The 17,510-nt window shown below is 37.0% G+C and overlaps 1 pseudogene; it reads left to right on the forward strand.

Annotated features, from left to right (window-relative positions):
- Nucleotides 1-6,081: 6,081 nt before the first annotated feature.
- The window catches only part of LOC100714239 (protein SET-like), a 40,501-nt pseudogene continuing 29,072 nt past the window's right edge, over nt 6,082-17,510 (forward strand).

The following is a 17,510-nucleotide window of genomic DNA, read 5'->3' on the forward strand; positions in this document are numbered from 1 at the left end:
GAAATAAGAGAAGATAGAAAGATTTTAGATAGGTAGCTAGCTAGATAGATAGACAGACAACCTATTTTCCCTAAATATGCACATGTGTGTGTGTGTGTGTTTGTTGTCCTAGAGAATCCAACTAATAGAGCCGCTGGCCTTGCATTTCTCGCCCTTTTTCACCTTGCATTCATTTAGTCCCTGCATGCTTCTCAGTATTTTAAGTTCACTTAGCTGAATCCAGGAGCTCCATTCAGACAGCGTAGGACTGATTCTAATTCTAGGTAGGACTAACTTGTATCACTATTAACTTCCTCCTCAGCCTCTGGTCTTAGTCCTCAGTCCCAGAGGTTAAGTGTCTCTTCCACGGCCATTCTTGTCCTCTTCTTTGATTATTCTTCCTCCTTTAACTTGTGTCATCATTTTCTGACATTGCTTCCCCCACATATCCCATACTGCCTCCGAAAGCTCTCATAAGAAGTTGTTGCAAAATGGAAGTCATGATAAAATAATCAGTACATAAGCCAGAAAATGCTACAGTTAATAGTTACTGATATGGAGTACAGGCTTGAGAGAAGCAGCAACAACAAAATAGCAAGCAACACCACAAACATGATTAAGATGAAGAAGGCTGCAGACAGACATGGCCCAGCTTAGTAAGATTCAGTGTACCTGCTGAAGGAGAGAAAGAGTTGGACAAGCAGTCTTGATTGAAAATAATTTGACTTTTTAACAACTGACATATAATCAATGAAATAGAATAAACTGAAAAAACTTCAAATGAAATGAATTACATATTAGATCCGAACATTTATTTTTTCAGTTAACATAGTTTTATACTTTTTAAATCATACAAAGCATGTTCTTTATGTCATTTGCATATCATTTTTATCTGTGATAACATGCAGTGCTATCAAAGATCAACTTCTTGTGAAAGAGAAATCTACAGTCAAGGAGAAGCCAGAGTTCTCTCATGCCTAAAATATGCTAAATGTCCTACCACTGAGGGCATTTCTGTTGTTATTTATTCATAAGGGATTAAAATCCAAAAATAACAACAAGAAAATAAAAACTATTAGATGTCCTGCACAAGATCTTTCCAGATAAACTCGATAGTAACTGTACAATTTTCATACAGAAAACACCAAGAGTCTCAATATACTCTGCCCTATACCTATGAAGCATGATAAAATGTAGAGTGAATATTTACATTTTTAAAATATTTATTAGGGTACAAAATATATTGCCTCAAATTACTCTGCCTCCCACCCCTACTGACAGGTTGTGCGGTAGTCCTGAAGTCCTCTTTCGTGTTTTAACCAGGCCTGATCAAAAGTACAGTGGACACTGTTGCTCAGTACAGTCTAACAGAAAGGCAGGCTTGTAAAAACGTTACAGCATGTCCTCAGCCCCCTTAGTCACCCTGTGGGGAACTGTGCAATGCCTGGCTCTTCCCCATGTCCAAATGACAGTGCAAGACAATATTCTCAATCAACTCAGGGCAAGAAGGCAGCCAGGAGAGCACAACTAAGGACAGAAAAGAGGACACCCACAACTGTCTCGGAAGATGTCGGGAAGGACGAGAAGATACAGGGGAGTATTTTCAGGGGGATTGGTGAAAACACGTCTTGTACTATCACTAAAAATGTAAACTTTCCTTGTATTTTTAATCACACCTTTTATTTTAAAAAAGAATTGGCCCTAACCTGCTTCTCTAGCTCAGTGCTTCCCAGTGCAGGATTAGAGAGTTATTTCAGTGGATATCAGGCACTGTCTGGAGACATTTTTGGTTGTCACAGCTAGAGTGGGGGAAGTGCTAGTGACATCTTGTGGGTACCATCCAGGAATGCTGCAATATATCCTTTAAGGAAAAGGACACCCCCCAACAAACTTTCCAGCCCCAAATGGGAGAAGTGCCAAAACTAGGAAGCCCTGAGCATTCTGAGCACCCGGTAAGATGATTTTCATGGAGGCAGAATATGCAGTTTATTTTTAATTGATTGACAGTGGCTGAAACAAAATACAACTTTTCTTCCCTCTCATTTAACCTTTAAGAATTAACACCTTCAGGCATATAACAGACAGAAGGTTAGTCTCTTTCTTTCTTTCTTTCTTTCTTTCTTTCTTTCTTTCTTTCTTTCCTTCCTTCCTTCCTTCCTTCCTTCCTTCTTTCTTTCTTTCTTTCTTTCTCTCTCTCTCTCTCTCTCTCTCTCTCTCTCTCTCTCTCTCTTTCTTTCTTTCTTTCTTTTTCTGCAACATACCTTGATACTTTTGGTTTATTTAATGAACAAACCTTATTATAACAAGAGAAAATGAAGCATCTATTAACAGAAGTAGCACTGAATGTAGGCTCTTGGTAGATTCTGATTTTAGGTATTGGCTGTGTATCCATGAGAAAGGCAGGAGAATTCTGTGTGTTTTAGTAGCTTTCATTGCTAAAATGATGGTCTGATATTATATTTGTTCTTATTTCAGTACTAAGAGTAAGTCTTGGGTCAAAGGACTGTAGCAACCTCCCTGTATCCCACATCAGACAATTGAGACTGAAACAAATGAGCCCAAGTCCTCGCAGCCCTATAGTGCGATCAATAAAGTTCACAGAGACTCAGTCATCTCAATAGTCCTCACTAAGATGAAACTTCAGTCTATTGAAGGGGTTTTTGCCTCATTATTATGATCGCTAGTTTTTATGGACATCTCAATGTGACCACAAATATCAGACACGGATAACTTACACTCAAACTGTTCACTTTTCCCTGTTTTTACTTTGAAAAATGACCACAGCCAGGTGTGGAGGTGAGCCCACAGGCATATCATGACCCTATCCTGAAAATATAGGTCTTTCATTCTCTTGGCCGCAAGAGATGAATTTTACTTCCTTACACCTTCACCTTCTGAGCAGCCTCAGAAATACATCTGTTTTCGATAAGTTGAGGGGGGAAGCACAAATGTTTTATTATGCCTTACATAATCTAATACGTTACATTGCTTATGGGCTGTGTACTTTGTTTAAAAAAAAAAAAGTTCAGAAGTCTCTGGAGGTACAGAGGCACAGACAGACCTAGAAAAGAAAGCTAGGTGTACAAGAGATGCCAGGGCAACCTAAGACCCTCAAGCCGCCAGACTCAGGAGTTCAGTGGACTCCTTTCAAAGCTGACAAGTGATCACTTAATCCTCTAATAAACTTTATTTATGGAGGAGCACTTGAGATCGCAGGCCACCTGTGCACATCTGCTTGGAAGAGCCAGCCGGGTCTTGGATGGCAGCCGTGTTTCTTAATCACTCAGTTAAATCAAAGCGTAAGATGTGGACTCAGGCCCCTCGCAGAGCATGCTCTGGACACAATCAGGCACTCTCTCATGACTGTATCAGGTTCCTCTGCAAATGAGAAGCCCACCACCATCACAACCTCTAGTGTAATTACATGCAGGAGAGATGCCCCTCTTAATGCCTTGCTTGTCACTTAGCAGGATCCTGAGTACTACTGTGGTCCAGTAAAGAGCTTTACCTTAGCATTCAACTTTACCAAAGAGTAAGTAGTATACAGTGGCCATGTCCTCGATAATATTAAATTGCCTGGGTGCTACTCAAAAGAAAAGACATCTTTTCAAACACGTTCTGGAATGATTTTTTGGGAAAATACTATTGTAAGAAAGAAATGCAAACTGATAGAAATTTAATCATAAGATTCGTAAGACTCAATCAAACAATTCACTCAGGAGGAACACTGAGTGACTATGAATATATAAAAATATTATCAGGCACATCAAGTTGAATAGGAGGAATAAAATAAAAATCTAAATAAGCACTTTTTATACCCATATCAGGTGTGGAAAAAATTAACAAATCTGATGATATCAGTAAGGATATGAATAAAAGTTATTACCCATTGCTGGTGATCTAAATCAATTTAAGCTATTTGAAAAATGATTTATGAATATGTATAAAATTAAAAATGTTTGGTTTTATCACCTAGCAATTTTCTTTCTTTATTATATATATTACAGAAACTCTTGTAGTACATAATTACTACAAGACATGAGAAACTACTTTTAGAGGACGTTTTCTTCTTTATGATTGTTTTCAATCATGAAATAGAAAACAAAATCATATTCATCTGCAGAAAGTGGAAAAGAGTCAAGTGTGGTGGCACAGGTCTGTAATCCAGCACTCAGGAGGCTGATGCAGGCAGATCACTGGGAGTTCAAAAACAGCTTAGGACATATAGTGAGTTCACGACCAGCCTGAATGACACAGCAAAACTCTGTCTCAAAAACAAACCAGCAAACTAAATATAAATAAAAAGAGTTATGCTGTAGGGGCTTCCCAGAATGAGATACCTTTATCCGTGGGAATGAATTCATCACAAATACTAACAAGTACTAACATCGCTGCACCTCCAAGCTGCGAAAGCAAACACCAGTTCAGTAGGCATTTTACATGTCATATGTAATCTGTGCTTGTATGTGTATACAAACATATACATACATATTATGTCTCTGTGTTCACTAGAGCATGTACACATGATACTTATGTGTGTGTCCAACATGTGTGTGTGTGTGCATATTCTGTATCAGTCCTTAGAAAATAGAGAAGAATAGTTGAATCAATGTGCTGAAATACATGGTCTGCAGTGTATTCCTCTCCCTCTGGAAAAGTCAGCCCTCGGACTGTGTGCAAGACAGTGAAGGAGAGAGAAAGACAGAGACAGAGAGAGAAAGGTAGAGAGAAAGAGGGAGAGAGAGACAGAGAGAGGGGGAGAGAGAGAGACAGAGAGACAGAGACAGAGAGACAGAGAGAGAATTATAAATTTATAGCTATTTCTATGATCTGGACATGGAAAAATCACAAGAGAAAGTAGCTAAATCACTGTTTCAGCCACACTGCAACCAATAGTTGAATGTCCATCCTGTCTGCCTGCTCCTCAGTTTTCAAAATATGCAACATTAAGTCCAAAATAAGGTATCGATTTGCTACCAAGAAATTCTAAGTCTGGAGAGCACATTAGCCAGCACCCATCACCTGAGCTTTAACATGAATCATCGGTCTCCTGATTTGTGTACTTTAGGGAGTCCTGATGACACCCAGCTCTGTTAGTAACCACACCTTTCTGACACTGAAATTCAGGCATGTTATTCTGAAATGTTTCACAGACATTGTTTTCCACTCAGCCCAAGCATGGAAGTCTTTGTCAGCTTTCTAATCTGTGACTCTAGAAGTGTGATCCCATAGGACAGATAATAGTGCTACAGCTTTTATCTGAACACATACATATGTGTGTCCTTTTTAAATGATAAATGCAGTAATGCATATGTAATAAATTCTAAGAATTACTTATGGTTTTGAGTATCAAGAATGTTCTTATGCCCTTGGTTTGATTTAAGCCACTCTCTTTGTCATGAATGGCTCCCATTACATCACTTACCTCTGTGGTTGCTTCCAGCTGGAAAGTGGGTGGGTAGAATTATTGAAAAAGGCAAATTATCAAAATAAAGAGTACAAAAATACATTTGTTTGACCTTTGGATTTTCTTGATTTAATCCTGGACTGAAAAAACAAGAAGGTTACTGAAAAAGCAATTCAAATATGATGCCGTAGGGAAGTCAACAATTTAATGATCAGAGCAACAGTTATAAAAAGAATACTGACTACTCCATCTCTGCTATACTAGTGGATTTGTAAGTGCGAGAGAACACAGGTAAACCACTTCCAAAGCATAAAAATGTAGACATGCTTTAGAAGTTATGGTAAACTTTAGTTTTCATTTGTGGATGGAAAGCTATAGTTTTCAACAGAATCCCCGGCGTTATTAGCCAATTTTTGAATTCATTCTATACTATGAGAAATAAATAATTATGAGATTCTTATTTATAATTTAAACCTAAAGTTGACAGCTTAACTCAAGTACTATTTTGTGCATTAATAATTAATAATGGAACTTGCATAGTTAACACAAAAGGAGTGCAGTGAATATCTAATATTATTAGGTCTCCTCAATGAAAGAGAAATGATGTAATACAGCTTCTATAGGAAATGATGAGACAGAATATGGAGGTGAGTAGCACTGATGGGTAGAAAGGAAGGAGAATTAGATTGGGTAAAATGCCGAGGACGTTAGTGATCGAGAGCAAAGACTCAGGCAATTACGGACAAGAATATATGCAAGTACTCCACATGAGGCTGTCAGCTACAAGAGACTGTGTGCAATCTGGATTTTGTTCACAGGACTGTGCTACATGGAAGTATTCAAAAACACTTTTTCAAAGAGTGAGGGAGATAGCAAAGGGTACCAGGTAAGTTATCTAAGAAAGAATAATATAACATGTCTTAAAAATCAAGTTAGGACCAGATTGTGTAGTTTAAAAGCCAGGATAAGCACTGAAGCCTTTATTTTTATATTCAAGTTGGGTGGATCTGTATGAATTGCTTTGATAAGTAGCAGATATCTCTTACTGAACCACACATTGAACAGAAAACAACTGTCAACTCTGGATAACTTATTACAAAGCAAATAGAGACAGCCACTTGCCCGAAGTTGATACTTGCAATCTAAGGCAATAGTTCTACATGTTTATTTCACTTTAAAAGTTTATTTTCTGAAAGATAGGTCCTATGATGCAATCACATCTTCAATTTTAATGTTCTAAAGATGAGAAGACCGAGTTCAGGACGCCTATCACCATGGAAAGTAAAGAAGAAATCCCAGAAATGCAAAAGTAAAAGCAATTGTTGAATTCTGTGACTCAACTCTACGGGAATCTCTGGATGACTCCCGAGATCCACATCTGCAATGCGAGCTGCAGGCAGAGCATCCAACCTGGGTGGCACAGACCTGAAAATGAACACTGACCACCAAGGTGGAAGAGTTTGCACTTTAAACCTGGCCACACTAATGGCTATTCTTCACATTCAGAATTCTTTGAAAGAGAGTAACAGAATCTAGAAAGCCTATAGGATATTATTTAAAATGTTTGAGTTAATCTGAGAATTATAAAAATTTTTCTTTTTTTTTTTTTTTTTTGTCTTTTTCATTTTTATCAGTACTAGGGATCGAACTCACAACCGCCTGCTTGCAAGGCAGGTGCTTATGCCGCTGAGCTAAATCCCCAGCCCTGACAAATATAAAAATTACCAGAAGAAAATAGACATAGGATGAAGAGAATTAGAGAAGGAATTCAGTAAATACGAAAATAGTAAAAATTACAAAGAGAATACAAATAGAAATAATATGAACATCAAAGGAACAGTGCTTCAGAATCTTGTGGAAAATATAAAAAGTTCTAAAATATACATAATTGATGATCCCCAAGAAAAGTGATATAGAATTGAATAGAAAATTATAAAAATACATATTTACTAAAGTATTTCAAAGCCAAACAATTGTAGTTGTAATAAATTTAATGATTTGTACATATAATAAACATAAAAAACAGCAAATGTGCTTATATTTGCATTAAATAGTTAAAAACTGAAAAAAAATACAAGTTATGAACATGACTAAGAAAAATGGCTACACTACTCAGAGAAAGACTCCAATGATAATTACTTACTATCAGAAACAATAAAATCAGCAGCTCATTGAAAAGAAAAGTTTGTGCTAGTAAGTGTAAGATATCATTCCTATGTCTTGTACTCTGAATAACTACTATGAAGACAAAAATATACCATGTATTAATTATTGTAACTGTCCTATTCTAACCTGTTTTGAAACTGTTTTATTGTTATTTTTATTTTTTCTTTAAAAGGAAATAATAAAGTCCAGATTAACATCGATACATTGTTAAATAAACTCTTAAAAAGTATATATATATATATATATATATATATATATATATATATTTCTATATATATAATAATGATGAAATGTAGTTAGTGGAAATATTATTATTATTATCGTTATTATTATTATTTTGTCTTTTTCGTTTTTATCGGTACCAGGGATCAAACTCACAACTGCCTGCTTGCAAGGCAGGCACATATGCCACTGAGCTAAATCTCCAGCCCCGGAAATATTATTTTTAAAAGTTAAAGAAAATAGATATTTTCAAATAACTAAATACTAAGAATTGGACTCTGAAGTTTGTAAAAATTTTCAAGTATAAGTGAAATTATATTCAATAGAAAAATTGAATATTTATGATTGAAAAATCACTGGAAATGTATACAAGGAAATGGTAAGTTTACAGAATAAGGAGACTTAATAATAAAGTTTTGTTGTGGAGCTCATTTTTAGTTTATTAATATATGAAACAACCCATGAAAATATAAAGGAAATTTAAATGATGTGTTTCATACACATCACTAAATAAAAGTAGTAAAATAGTAACGTATAATGAAGTTAAAATTCTGATTTGGAGGAATATCTGGGTTGTAATTGTATGTAAATCAAGTTATGGATACACTTTACAAAATCAACTTACAAGTGTGTGTGTAAAATTTAAGTTTCATGTGGAAAACACTTAAAGAATTTGGTTTACTGCTATGTCCTGGTAAAATACGTGAAAAAATAGACGAATACAACTGATAGGGATGTTAAAGGAAGGCTTTTGAACAAACATGGAGGCCAAATAACTGAGGATGAAATACTTTAGGGAAGAAAAGCAACATCAGCTACTAGGTTTGTATCAGCAAGGTTCAGACACAGCTGGAGGATTCAGAGGGCCTTTATGATGAAACCATGTCTGTTTTTGTAACCAAAGCATCAGGCTATAAAGTTCCAGAACTTTCTTGAATATTTTCACGAGTATTTGGCAATCATCAGACAGGAATATCTCCAAAAAAAAGGCCAAAGGCTTATAACCCAAATTACTGTTTCAGAGGACCTGAAAGAATCAGAGTTAATGAAGTGGAAGGTGAGTCCAAGGTCAGAAGGCAGCCTGTAACATCAAGTGCTGAGACCTCACATGTATGTTTAAGAGAAAGTTTCAAGTGTGATTCCTTATGCGTGATATTGACTAAATGAGTAGATTGAATGCGTGCAATGTGAGGAAGTCATATTGCAGAGTCTCCAAGCTGAGGTTACTCACATGTGATTATTGAATCCTTAAAGGAATCCACTATTACTATATGAACGTTTAATTCTTAAAGTAATAATCAAATACTTTTCCTTATTCTACCCAGAGGTGGCTCCAAATACTAAGAAAGAAGGATTGTACTAATGATAAAGCCAGGACTCTGTTCCATAATGGAAAGGACAGGTCTTCCCAGAGAAAACTCAGGGGCCAGTCCAGGGACTTTCCTTCCAGTCAAGAGGATTTGCAGTGCCCGTAGAGCAGTATTAGATCATTACCGTGAGTCTCTGCCTTAGGTGCCATGTCGATTTTTCTCTTTTTTTCCCATTAGAAGTTGATATTAAGGCGACTATGATGTTTAGGTCATTGAAACCCAAGGAATCACACCTGGTTTCGGTAAGGAAAACTCTATAGTTTGAGGCTTTAAAATAAATGAAATATTTGATGCAATGAAATTCTCCTTGAGTTGAGGTCAATGTTGGTCAAACTTGGAGCCCATGTATTGGTTGCCAAGAAAGGCAGACTGGGATGGAAGGCTGGTTTTTCTCTCAGATTTGACCACTATTTTCTACAGAAAAGGATGCTGAGGTCTGAGAGCTTTCCCTCTTCCTGGTCTATTATCTCCTTTGGGTGACGTTCAAATCTCAGGACTACTAATACTAAAAGAGCTGCATCCTCCCTGCTTGACATTTATATCTGAACTGAGCAAAAGGACTCTCCACTCTTGCCAACACTTTGGCTCTTAGTTTGTAGATTGCAGCGTAGCATTTAAATCTCTTCCCACATCACGATATTTCTCTCTCTACACTGTAGATCTATACCCTGCATATTCTGCAAACAGCTCATTCTTCCCCAGTCCCTGAAAGCTATAATGACTTTTTGAAAACTTTTATAGTCTGTCAATGTGCTGTGTATTTCTCTTCTCATTTTGTGCACAAAATCCAGCTCATTCACCTACTACTTGAGTTTACATTTATATTTGCATAAATAATGAATCACAACACACTATTTTATAAATAATGAATCACAACAAATAGTTATGATCACAACTACATTTTTGCCATTAAACTATCTATTGTGGATACTTTCCACATAGCTTGTTATTTTAACTAGCTTCTTAATATTGTGTATGATTAATGCTCTATAGTTTTAGGCCATTCTTGTGGACAAAATATCTCCTTTCAGGAGTCTCCCCCAACTCTCTGCTCTCATGTACTTCCACACCTTATACATTTTTAGCTACAGACATGCTGGCACAGTGTTCTACACTGGATTCTGATTTATGCTGTGTGAAGTTGCAATTCCCTGCAAGTAGGGAGTGTAACTTAATTTTCTTTTATCCTTACATAATCTAGGACAACAGCTACAAAGTGCTAAATGTGTCAGAAGTTTTTAATGCATCTGTATCTTGGTAGTGTCTAATACAGTGCCTGGCACACAGGAAGTGCTTAAAGCATATTTATCTGCATAGCATGGCTCGGGAAACAATGTCTCAATTAAACTTGATACTCCTATCTGGGAAAATACTTTAATCTCAAATGGCAATATTTGAATTAAATTGTGGCATATTTTAATCTCCTTTCTCTTTGCTCTTTCTATAAGACTGCTACAGAAGAGAAGATTGCTGTGTGTGATGTTTTCACAATATTATCTGTTAATAGAACGTAAAGAAAAAAATGAAAGCAAGGTAAAAATCCTATAAGTGATTTTTGTGAGGTTGGGAAACTACATTAAAGCAGAAAATCAATCTTGTAAATTAATTCTCAGGTGTTAGCAATAGGGGAAAGATTGTCTCAGAGTTCAGAACTCGCCCACAAGTGGGAGGGGGGTAGTGGCAGAGGCGACACTTTAAGAATACTAGAAAGGATTTTATAACAAATTAGGTTCCAGATGGAACTGCTCCTGATGGTATAGGCCATGATTATGCACAGCAATGGAATGCTGGCCTGCATTAATAATAAAGATCAGCGTCTCCTTCGAAGGAAAAAGAGTCTTCCTTTAATTAACTTAATTTTTTTTATCAAATTGACTGAAAAGTCTTATCTTTCTTATTTATTTACTTTCAAGTATTGTATGCATGGATCCAGACCAGCTTTTTTCTTTCCAGTTGTTGGTACTTGCTTTGTGGTTGAAAACTACCAGAACAAAAAAGCAGATTAAGACAGAGAATGCAATGAGAAAGGAAAAGAAAATCTATACAATCTATTAAATGAAAAAATATCTTGTCCTCTTACAGGCAAGGTAACAGCACCACATTTCCTTTCACAAATTCACAGAAAAGCAACTATATTTTAGCAAATGGCTTACCTTTTAGAAGTGATTTGATACTTCTGCATATTAGACTCAAAAACTGTTCTGGCGGCTCAGTGTGGACTGTTTTTGCCAGCTCCTTCGGTGTGCATGTGCACATACATAGGTCAGCCTACTTCCTAACTGCAGCTGTGTGTGCACGGGTTTCCACTTTCAGCCCCGCACTGATGTCACTGGTCAGGGGACAGTCATGGAGAATTCTCATGAGATTAAGAAGCTCTTGCTGTCATTTGAGCTTGAATTAAAGCCATAGCAATATGTAAGATCATCAAGAGGAAAAAGAAAGGGAAGAAAATATTAGATGCTTCAGCATGTACTGTATTTTCAAACAATTCTAAAGTGAGGTTCACTTCATACATTTCATTCCCTGTAATGTATCAATGGTCTACCATGTGTTAGATCTAAAGTGCTCTCCCATCTGTTCAGCAGCGGGTTTTTCTAAGGATGATTGGATGACGACGCCAACAATACCTACAAGAAGATGAACCAATGTGAGTTCACTGCTGCACACGCTGTTAGGAAACGGGCCCTGGAGGGGAGAAGTGAGTTCCTGAAGCCTGACCTCCAAGCATTCCTTCTGTGTCCAGCTCCATTGTCTCTGCCTCTGTGTCCTGTCTGTCTCTCTGTTTCTTTGTATCTTTCTGTCTGTGTCTCTATCTGTCTATCTCTGCCTCTCTCTTTCTCTCTCTCTCTCTCTCTCTCTCTCTCTCTCTCTCTCTCTCTCTCTCTCTTACTCTCATCTCACTTCTTTGCTGCCATGTGTTGAAAAGACCTCTGCCAGGTCTTTCTGCCATGTTTGTGCTTGGAGCAAACCAATCATGAGCTGCATTTATTGAAAATGTCAGCCAAATAAAACCTTCCTTTTTATGTGGTTGTCAAGTATTTTGTCTAGTGATAGTAAACTGAGTAATATATAGATATATAGTTGTAATATATATTTATATATTTGTAATTATCAGTGAGTATAAATTATTTACCTACTTTGGGTTACAGATGACAATTGTAATCATTATATAATATTTGTGTATAAAATACTAAAAATTACTTGTAACTGATGCAATAGACAATAATTATGTTGGAAGGCCCTAGCTTCAGAATAAAAGTAGTTATTCCTTAAGTATTCACCCATTTCATTCACTTGCTCTCAGAGGTTAGTTTCAGGTGGAGACACATTTATAACCTTTTGGGGGTTGAGCCTTATAGGAAATTTGATAAATGATAGGGACCTTCTTAGAAAAATCATACTTACGTGTGATATTTCTCATATTTTAAGGGGTTTTTGAATTGCTAAATTTTCAGTTACGAAGGGAAACAGCCTGCGGCAGATCTCAGAAGATGAGAACTCTAACATGAGAGCACAGACCTAAAGGACATGAAGTGTTCTATACCAGCGAAGTAGAAGGACTCGGTGTAGTTAATCTGGACTTCCCATTTGTATCCAAATCCATAGTCAGGGCAGTTAAACATGGTTAAATCCTCTCCTTTCAAGTATTCCAATAAGTTTTGCTAATGAGTATTCATTGTAATGAACATGGAGATTAATGAAAAATAATATAAAACATAAACAAAAATGGAAAGTGAAAGAGTCAAAGCTATTTTGGATGACAGTTGGTAATCTTCTATTAAATATTTATGGCAGTTGTGGTGGTACATACCAGTAATTTTAACACTCTGGAAGGCTGAGGTAGGATAATCACAGTTTGCAGCTATCCTAGACAACTTACTGACTTTGTAAGAGCTTGTCTCAAAATAACCAATTTGGGAATGCATCTTAGAATAAAAGCCTTGGGTTGTGTACTTGGGTACTGCAAAGAGAAAAATATGATGCAAGCCAAAATCTCACTAGCCATGTGGCCTTGGTACTGGCAGACCACATATTTCTGGGGAGACCATGGTGGAGCTTTGTGTATCATTAATTAATATCAGTCCAGAACTTGTGACCCTGCAAATTCTGATTATTTATTTACCGGTGCATGACACCCTGACTAATAGTTTTAGAATTCTCTGGAGAGGCCTGAGAGAAAGTGTTATGGTTAAATTATTGCAGTTTAGCACAATCTTCTCTAATGTGTGGCTGATTCCCTTCTCTCTTCCCTTTATACAAATTTACTCTTTTTCTCTGAAACTGCCCAAGTCTAAGGAAGTTAGTGATGTCCCATGTCTGTCTACGATGGTGATTCATTTACACTTCTTTCCACCAGAAGAAGTTTTCCAGTTTTACATATAAAGTAAAGCAGGAGTCTGGGAATTTAGCTCAGCAGCATAAGTGCCTGCTTTGCAAGCATGTAGTTGTGAGTTCGATCCCCAGTACCAAAAAAATAAGATAAAATAGAAAATAAAGTAAAGCAGGAATAAGATGTACAACTTTTTAATTTATAAAGATGCCTTGATCAATTAGCCAATGCCTAAGGTCTCTGTGTGTCAAGTATTTTTGATGACCCCATACTTCTGTTGTCCTTTAGGGTTACCACAAACATCTTGTCTCTGGTGACCCAGTGCTTTCATTTGACCCCTGCAACCTCGTTTCCATCATTGTCATCGAACTCTGGAACCTAATGTGATGACAGCATCAGCAGCTCTTGTTTTGGGGAGGCAAGAAGAGACCCCACAGAATTCATGATAACATCATCCTGCTTACAAGTGCATTTCTCACAACTCCAGGGAAAAATGTTCTCAGGTTCTTCAGAAGAACATTTTTATGGGATGGGAAAATGAATTTCACATAATAAACCCATTAGCATTCCAACTTCACTCAGTACTACTTACAATTTCATATGTCATTCAAACAAGGAAACCATAATTCTCTCTCCGTCACTCTACTGGTACAGCCATATCTACAAACGTGAGTCAGTCTGATTCGATTTCTTTTCAGTTTTACTCAGAATGTTCATAATTCATTCCCACATGTGTACTTGAAGGTCTATCATTATACAATGATTTGGACATTAAACAAATGTATTTGCTCTCCTAAGACCAACAGAACATGTCTGGTTACAGAAAGAGGCATAACGAGCGTGAACTAAACTAGCACAAGAGAGGTTCACTTGTCTTCTTCAAGACACTCACCAAAGAGCAAGTTGCTACAGATTTTTGAAGGAAATGAGGAATGATCTCAGGAGTCAGGAGAGGAAAGGTTTTTTCTACTGTAACTGGAAAGTTGGTAGATTGAGAGAGTCAAAGAAGCTTTACTGAATTTGGTATACATGCTGTTATTGCAGTTATCAATGTCGCCCCTCATTAAATCAGTTTCATGATGCCGATGTAAGTTGTTGTATGACTGTGAAGCACACTTGAAAAGTAATTCAGCTACCATAGACTTCAGGCTTGTTTTCATGAACCTTGTTTCTTTGCATCTCCAAGTTCTTCTCTCCAGGTGGAAATAATCAACAAACCTGGCTCACCCACATTATCAATGAAGTGTGCAATAGCAGCGGATGAATGATAATTTCAATTTGTATCTTCTATAATCACTTAAAATTAGCATACATATATGACAATGTAGGGAATCCCACAGAAGAGGCTGTTTCTTTCATCACTGGGGAAGGATTTATTAATTTGGTAAAACCAAAGGTGATGCTTGAGATATTACTGTGACCAAGTGGTGAACTTATACAGCAACCTGTTCTTACGCCAAAATGGTGTCAGTTAGATGGTACTGAGAGGGTAAAACACAGTGGGACGGAAGGCGAATGAAACTTATAACAGGGACTGGAACATGTACAACTGTGGAGGAATCTATAGAAAGACACTTCTGAAAGGTTTTAGAGGAGAAAAATGTCACCAATTCAGAACTTCGAAGAGAGGCTAAAGAAGTCTAGGAAAGCCTTTTTTGGGCTCTGCATCTTGTGATGCCTCTGAAGTCAGCACTGTGGAGATTTCCTGGACAACTCTCTCTGAACGAAGAACTATGATCTCCATTTTGAGGAAACATGGCCCTGTCCCCATGTGCTAATATGTGCAGAGCTGGCTAAGCCATTTTCTTTCCCTCTCAATTGTCTCTCAGCAGTATAATTAGGGCTTGCTCACGTGCTGATGCATAATCCCTGAATCTAGAGCAGCCACTGTCTCCCCACCCATGAATTCCGGAAAGAGGATTGAGCCCCACAGAATGAACAGCCCTGGCTCCCAGGCTGTCAACCTGGAAGAGCCTCAAGATAAGAGGCCTTGATTTCCCAGGGCAGAGAAGTTTGCTTGTCAGAGCTGTAGCACTGGCCCCCAACATATTAAATGCTACTTCAATTGTGTTATGCAGATTGGTCTTCCTGCATATCCTTCTCTCTGCCTATTGCAGAGATGTTTTCAGGCCTCCTACCCAGCCCAGCTCATAGTAATCACATATTTCCTGCCATTTTTTCAAGTATCCTCAAACCACTCTTTTCATGAATTAATAAAATCCAGGCTAGTCCCTGGGTCAAGGCTCGCGTTCCCATGAACCTTCTTCCAGGCTAATCTTAGCACCCTTTGGCTCCCCATAACTATAAATATGTCTTAGTGTCTTTATTTTTGCCTTGGGTTGTGCTGCAAGTGGTAGATTGGAATTAACATGCTAGAATTCTTATGATGTTTCCATGGGATTATAAATATGCATGTCCCAGAACATGATGAGCATGAAAAAAGCACAAATCATGGTGAGAGGTTGGAAGATTTAAGAAAATTTGCAAGCAAATAAAGCATAATCTAGAATCTGTGAGGATAAAGCGCACCCCCAAAATGCAACTGGATTACACTTTGTTGTTCTTTGCATTTAAACCTGATGGTGCAGATGACTTGAAAGATGTGCTGATTCCCCTTGCTATCACAAAATTCCTCTCCAGGAACTTGGAAGTTGAAATGACCTATCTGATGGGAACAGAAAGAACTTGAGTACTGCCTTATACCAATGAAGCTGATAGAAGACAAAGGCTCTGCAGTGACTTCTCACCCGTGTCAGCTGAACCTTAAGTTCTACTTCCAGTTCTCCTGTAAAAATCATCCAAGAGCTGAAATAGTCATTACAGGAGGCTGAGGATTGAAAATATTGGCAAGATGTTTGTACAAATTATGGAACTTATGTTAGAAGAACTTATGTTATCTTATACATGATAATGAGTATAGTTCTATTATATACTGGAAACTTGCTAAGAGAGTAGATTTTAACTATTCTCCCCATAAAAAAGAAGCATATGAGTAGTGCATATGTTAATTAAATTTTTTAACCATTTCACTACACACACACACACACACACACTCACACACACACACAATGTATCAGGCTGCACACTATAAATATACACAACTTTAATGTATCAATTAGAAATCAATCTAAAATTAAATATAAACTAAAATAACCCCTTAATTTGGAAGTTTATAGAGCATCAACTACAGTAAAAAACAATAAATCTCTTCATTCCAAATTTCAAACATTTTTACAAGGTAGGAAATTCTAGGAAATCTTGCTATCATGCTTTAATTTTAGCAATAGCTGGTAGACAGGATTGGCACATTCTATAATCCTAGGCCAAAGCCTAAGTTAGACTGAGTTCATGCTTAGGAAATTAAAATTTATAGACTTCCATAAACTAAACATAGCTCTCCAAAGCTTATTGAACAGTACTATGTGTCAAGTATTCTGATACCTGTTGGGAAACAGATATATGTGTGTCGGTTACTATTCTTGTCATTTACTTAATATTCTTTGGACAACTTATTTCATTATTTATTAAAACTGTAAATAGATGTGCTGTACTAATGTCAGAAAGTCTCTATTCAGCTTGAGTCTAGTCCTCATGACCTGAAGACATAATAACCCAATGATCTTTTTATCCCCTGCATGATTCATATACAAGATTCACGTTCCTTGATGTTTCTAACCTGTCCTTGGAATCTTTGTAAGGATTTTAAATCCATGTATTTTCACTGCATCTGAAACATTTGCATATTTCTTTCAGTGGGTTTTTCAGTATTAAGTCATCCTTCCTAACATCCTCTCCACTTGCAGATCTATTTTTCAGGAAAGAATCTAGTTCAGCACAATGCTCCTACCATACACCATCAGAACAAACTATCAAAGAATTGAAAAAAGCATGGAGAATATTAAAGCCTTAGAATGATGAATAATATAACATCATAATTTCCAAACTTCATATTACAACCCTGAAAAGGGCACAGTCATCGAATAAGATCTTAAATTTTGCTCACCTCTGTTACTAAAAAAGATGAAGAGGTAAAGAA

This window comes from Cavia porcellus, unplaced genomic scaffold (assembly GCF_034190915.1).
Source record: "Cavia porcellus strain 051 isolate PalLab524CR breed Dunkin Hartley unplaced genomic scaffold, mCavPor4.1 scaffold_6, whole genome shotgun sequence".
Taxonomy (NCBI): domain Eukaryota; kingdom Metazoa; phylum Chordata; class Mammalia; order Rodentia; family Caviidae; genus Cavia; species Cavia porcellus.